The sequence below is a fragment of the Giraffa tippelskirchi genome, chromosome 4, assembly GCF_054371585.1.
Source record: "Giraffa tippelskirchi isolate mGirTip1 chromosome 4, T2T-mGirTip1v1.2.pri, whole genome shotgun sequence".
NCBI lineage: Eukaryota > Metazoa > Chordata > Mammalia > Artiodactyla > Giraffidae > Giraffa > Giraffa tippelskirchi.
In genome coordinates this window covers 125230508-125236507 of record NC_137278.1, presented here as the reverse complement: position 1 = coordinate 125236507, position 6000 = coordinate 125230508, and the positions used below count along the sequence as shown (strand labels likewise).

At 43.9% G+C, this 6000-nt stretch overlaps 1 protein-coding gene across 1 annotated transcript in view; it reads right to left on the bottom strand.

Annotated features, from left to right (window-relative positions):
• Positions 1 to 2001: 2001 nt before the first annotated feature.
• The window catches only part of SOCS2 (suppressor of cytokine signaling 2), a 50988-nt gene continuing 46989 nt past the window's right edge, over positions 2002 to 6000 (bottom strand). Inside the window, exon 5 of the mRNA XM_081592153.1 lies at positions 2002 to 2811. The gene's annotated coding sequence lies outside the window, so the exon portion shown is untranslated. The remainder of the gene's footprint in view (positions 2812 to 6000) is intronic.

The window sequence follows — 6000 nt, the reverse complement described above, 5'->3', positions numbered from 1 at the left end:
AGGGGCACTTGTCAATTGAAGAAGTCAACCACTGGGACTTCCTTTGTGGCTAAGTGGCTAAGACTCCATGCTCCCAAGGCAGGGAGTCCAAGTTCAATCCCTGGTCAGGGAACTAGATCCCACATGCCGCAGCTAAGAGTTTGCATGCCGCAACAAAAGATCCAGCATGTCTCATTGAAGACTGAGGAACCCATGTTTCACAACTAAGACCCAGTACAGCCAAATAAGTAAATAAAAATAAATAAAGAAGTCAGGCACACTCAGCTTCCACTGGTGGCTGCCAGATGAGGATTTTTCAAGAGGAGCCAGGAGTCCAGATTTTTTAAATGTTGGCTTAAAGAAATATGTGCATGCCAAACAAAAGACATCTGGAGGCCAAATTCAACCCACAGACACTGTTTTCAACCCTTGAAGTACCTCTGACAGTTGCTGTGAGTACTGAATTAAATGTGTTTAAAATAAGATCAGTAATAATAATAGCAAACACTCACATCGCACTTAGTATGGGCCAGGCACCATTCATTTTGCTTGCTTTACCAATCAAATACTCATATGTAACCAGGCCTTACAACAACCTTATGGGGAGATATTACTACCACTTCCACTTTACAGAAAAGGAAAGTAAGGAAAAGGGAAGCTGAGCAATTTGCTCTGGTCACACAGTCACGATGAAGCGCAGCAGGAATGTGAGACTGGGCCCAGGTAACCTGGCTCCAGATTTCACTACATTTAATCAGAGGAGCCTGGAAAGAATCAGACATAACTTAGCGACTAAACAACAACAACAACAGTCAATACGTTGTGCTTATAAAACGTTCCATACAAATTTGACCTGTAATTGATAGTCTATGTAAGTTCCCCAACCCCATCCCCTCCTAAGCTTGAGGCAATTTCAGAAATAGAATTAGGGATTTTTCTGATGCTAAAGAGGACAGCTTGGCATGTTAGATATTGCTGTCATAATATCCAGGCAGGTGATCAGTATCATAATAAATGAAATCTACATGGTCTTGGCTGGAAGGTGGAACAGCTGTTATGACATTTGTGCTCAGCTTCTTGGCCACCAAACAACTGGGATGCTCTGAACCTGGTGAAATGCTGTATCTTCAGAAAAGACCACCAACTTCTCATGGTGACAGCCAATTTCTCCACCAAGGCTCCTAGATGGTGTGGACTGGATGGATGGATGGATGGATGGATGATGAATTGGCTCCAAAGGTACACACATCTGCATACAGTAGGAGACACTGTTATTTTGACTCTTCCCTTAGAGTCAGTCCCAAGATGGACAGTCTCAAAGCTAAATTCACTTGGTATAAATAAACAACTTAGTGTTTAATCAGTCTTAGTCAAACGTTCTCTAAAAATGGGCTCTTACAGAAGTGATTCCATTGGGAGAAATGCAACTCCAAAAATGTTCATGACACCATTGATGGGGGTAAAGGTGAGAGGAGTGTGGGAAAGCTATAACCCAAATGTCAAGCAATAAAAAATTGTATTTTGGTATATCCATAGGATTGACTATTGCTGCTGCTAAGTCGCGTCAGTCGTGTCCGATTCTGTGCGACCCCATAGACAGCAGCCCACCAGGCTCCGCCGTCCCTGGGATTCTCCAGGCAAGAATACTGGAGTGGGTTGCCATTTCCTTCTCCAATGTATGAAAGTGAAAAGTGAAAGTGAAGTCACTCAGTCGTGTCCGACTCTTAGAGACCCCATGGACTGCAGCCTATCAGGCTCCTCCATCCATGGGATTTTCCAGGCAAGAGTACTGGAGTGGGGTGCCATTGCCTTCTCCGAGGATTGATTATTAGATCACCATTAAAAACGTTGCTTACAAAGAATGCAATAGAAAAATACTTAAGATCCAATAATAAATGAGAAAAGACACAAGTTGTTTGTACAGCATATATCAAAATACATCATTTAAATGAATTTTTCTTAAAGAATAAAAAACACTGAAAATGACTCATATAATACAATACATATAATACAAGACTCATATAATAGATCAAATATTTATTGATTAACTACCAAGTACTGTAGATGCAAAGTAATGACATGAAACAAAAAAATTTCTTCCTGCTTCTAAAAGCTTTCAAAATAATCAAGGAGATGAGATGCTCTCTAATAATTACATCATAAAGAAATTTGGTAATTGGAAATGAACAATTTATAACAGTTGCTATGATACTCAGAGGAGAGAAAGCTGATCTCTGGCTATGGTGACCCAGGCAAGCTGTGAAGAGGAGCAGAATGGGAGCTGAACCAGAGGCTTACCAGGATTTCAGGAGACCAAAGGGCAATACAAGCAGGGGGTAGGATGCAAAGTTTGCACTGATGAAGGTATGGAAACATGCAAGGTATGTTTAATGTGATGCAGTGAAAAGAACCTAGGGCCTGAATTGGGACCCTGGCTCTGTAATTTCTGTAAATGATTTAAGTTAACCTCTGAGGTTACAAGTTCTTTACCTGAATGCAGGAACAATAATACATCTCAGAAGATTTCGTGTAGGTTAAACAAGATCATTCATATAGGATGCCTGGCCCATAGTGGAAAATTGTTAGAGCAAATTCTTTTGCCATCTCTTTCTCTTCTGTTTTCTTTGTCCATCCATTCACTCACTCATCCAACAAGGGTTGAGCACCCGCCACATACCAGCACTGGGCTGGCTATTGTCGGTCCATTCTCATCCAGTTCAACTCCACGCTCCTTGCTGCTCTGTGCTGTGCCCCAGGAGCCTGACAACCATGGACTGCATCACCCAGGCTCCCGTGCCCTCTGGCTTCCAGTTGGAAACACTGGCAGGAAATCTGAGGGTGGGAGGAGAAAGAAGTTGGACAATTTACCCTGCTTTCCACTTCCTCCCTGTCTCATCATGGGGGTGGTAGGCGGCTCCTCTTCCTTAGCACAGCTCTCAGCTTTTGGGGGACACAGATCCTTCTTCCTGCCCCTTCATGCCAAGGGGTGGGGATGACACTTTCTGGGGCCCCCACCATGCCTCGTGGGTTTCCTTCACCCTGAACATGATCTCTTTGTTCAATTCCCTTCAGTTAAACTCTTTTGAGTCCGCTGCTTACTGGGACTCTGACTGACATACATGATGAAGAAGGCAGACAAATCCTTGCCCCTACATTCTGATAAACAATTGCATAGGCAAAATAGTCGTGGGTACTAAGAAGAAAATAAGGCAATGTGATAAAGAGAGAGGCTACGAGGGGAGTGGGGGTGACATTTGAACAGAGACTTAAAGGCTAAGGGGGAGCCAGCCATCCAAAGTTCTGGGAGACCCCTATTTCAGGCAGAAGTGCTATATAAGAGTTTAAAGTGAAGACAACCATGAGGTATTGGAATAGTGAAAAGAGGCCACTGGGGCTGGAAATTGGTGACCTGCAGGAAGAGTGGTGGAAGAATGGTCAGAGAGGCAGGAGGGGCCAGTCGACGCTGGATGTGGTGGGCTTTGGAAAGGGACCTGGACTTAGAGATGAGGTGTACTAGGATGTTTTTGGAGGGCTGCAGGTCAAGGAGTAATTTGAGTGATGTTTTGAATCCATAATCTTCCACTGTGTGGGCAATGGATTATGCATCAGGCAAGAGTGGGAAGTTATTGCCATGGAAGAGCTGCTGGCGGCTTGAACTAGGTTGGCATTGGCAGTGGAGAGATGTGAATGAACTTGAGATTCATTTACACTATTACCCTGAGGTATCATCATATTTCAGTTCTTCCCAACCAGTGTCCTAGACCCTTAGAGGATGGTAAACACACTACTATATTTTTTAAATTTGTATTTTTTTATTTTAGTGGTTATATATTTCAAAATTAGTATGAACATATCCTGGATCATCTGTATGCCCATCTTATAATGGAATAGTGTTATCACATAATTTCAGTGGTCCCAGTTCATTTTGATTCTAAGACCTCCCAGCACCAAATGATTGCCTACAATGGCAGCATTTATCATAACGTGATGATTTTATTAAAATGTAACACACGTACAGAAAAGTATACCACTCGTAAGAACATAGCTGAATACATTTTCACAAACTGAACATTTCCATAACCAACACAGAGTTTAAGAACCTAACCCTCTAGGAACCCCTCTCCTGCCTTCTCCAAGTCACTTCCCACCCCACCTCCAGTATAACTACTGCCTTGATTTCTAGCACCATAATTTACTTTAGCTTCTTTTGGAACTTTAGATGAATGCGGAGATGAGAATTATGTAAGTAGGATGAAGCTGGCCTCTAAAAATCCCATCATGGTGTGTGGGCAGCATGGGATTCCCACTAGGGACCAGCCCTCAGTTTCAGTTCACGCTTCCTGGGCATTGTGATGAAGATCTGACCTCAGAGACTAGGAACCAAATTATCCCCAAGGCATGAAGCAATTTCATCAGCATATCACAGTGGATCCCCATCAATGGACATGGCCCAGTACAGCCACATCAGTAGTCCTGGGTATGTATTAGAATGTCTGTTTATCATGGTAGTGTGCGTCATGCAGAATAACATTTTCCCACATCTTAGATGACTCATGAGATGTTAAGAATAAAACAGTGATGTCTTGACTTCTGTCATTGCTTTCCTAGTCCGCACTCCAGCAGCTTTCCCAGGTCCAGACTAAAAGGTGTCTTCTTTAATCAGAAGGAAAGTCCAGCTGAATCTGCCCCAAGTCACAGGAAGGCTCCCATCCCTGCCCAACCAGTCCTCATTCATTACACCACCAGGGCCAGAACAAGGAAGCAGGCAAGATTTAGTTTGAATGGACTCTCTTGCTCACTCCAATTCTGGCCCCTCCTGTTACTCCAATGACCTCATGCTTCCCACTGGCCCCAGAGTCCCTCACTGGAAGCAGCATAGCCCTATCCATCAAAATGTAGCCCTCCTGCCTCCATTCTCTCCCAGTTCTGCTTTCTGTTATGTAATTATGAGTGACATCGGATTTACCCAGGGAATGCCCATGATGGTTTAGTGGAAAGAGCACTGCATTTGAGAGTTAAGGGGTCTGGTTCTAGTTCTAACATGACATCAGTTAGGATAACTAATTAGTTGAAAGTGACAGCATTCAACTTAAGCAAAAAACAAACCAAAAAAAAAAAAAAATCCCGTGATGAATGAGTTCCTACCAGGGTCAAGGATCAGATATAGCTATATCAGGGTCTCCAAGACATCATTAGGACAGACTCACTCTCTCCACATCTTGGCACTGCTGTCCTCGGCTCTCTGCCTACAGTCCTACCCTCCCAACAACCCCAACGGAGACCATGAACTTCTCTATTCCAATGTCCTGAAATCAAGTCTCTTTAGTTTTGATCACCCTCCTGGGAATACACAGCCTGATGCTCTGGTTGGCGAGGCGAGGCTCATTTGCTCATTGTGGATTTGGGAGTAAAGTTAGCACCACCCAAGATGCTAGGACAGAGTGGGAGGGGCTGATGCCCCAGAAGGACTGAGGAAGGCAACAGCCACAGGTGTCCTCTTCAGTTATTGATTAATCATAAGAGCTTGACAGATCTTTACACCTCTGGGCCTGGTTTCTCACTTGCCAAAAGAGACAGATGGACCCTACAACCTCTAATATCCCTTCTACTTTGACACATCATAACTCTACCTAATTTCCCATGGGCATGCTACATAGTATTTTTACATCCCAAAGAATAATTTCTCAAGCCAATTAAAATGGGAAGCAGTAGAGACATAACCACCTACATGATAAGTCATTTGGGAGGGGTAAGACCCACCATAGTGCAGGCCTTCCCCCTTTGCTCTGTGGGATCTCTGCCCCCAGTAACCCCGTAGAGACACAAGCCAGAGAGGCTGGTGCCAGTGGGGAGGAAGGGATGGAATCAGAACTGTCATTCATTGATTAATTCCACCAACAATGATCACTCACTTCCTATATCCCCAGCACTGTACTAGGCTCTGGAAATGAACATGAGTAAGGCACAGCCCCTGTTTCCTAAGACCACAGTCTTGAGGTGGGCACACAAAAGCAAACCGCT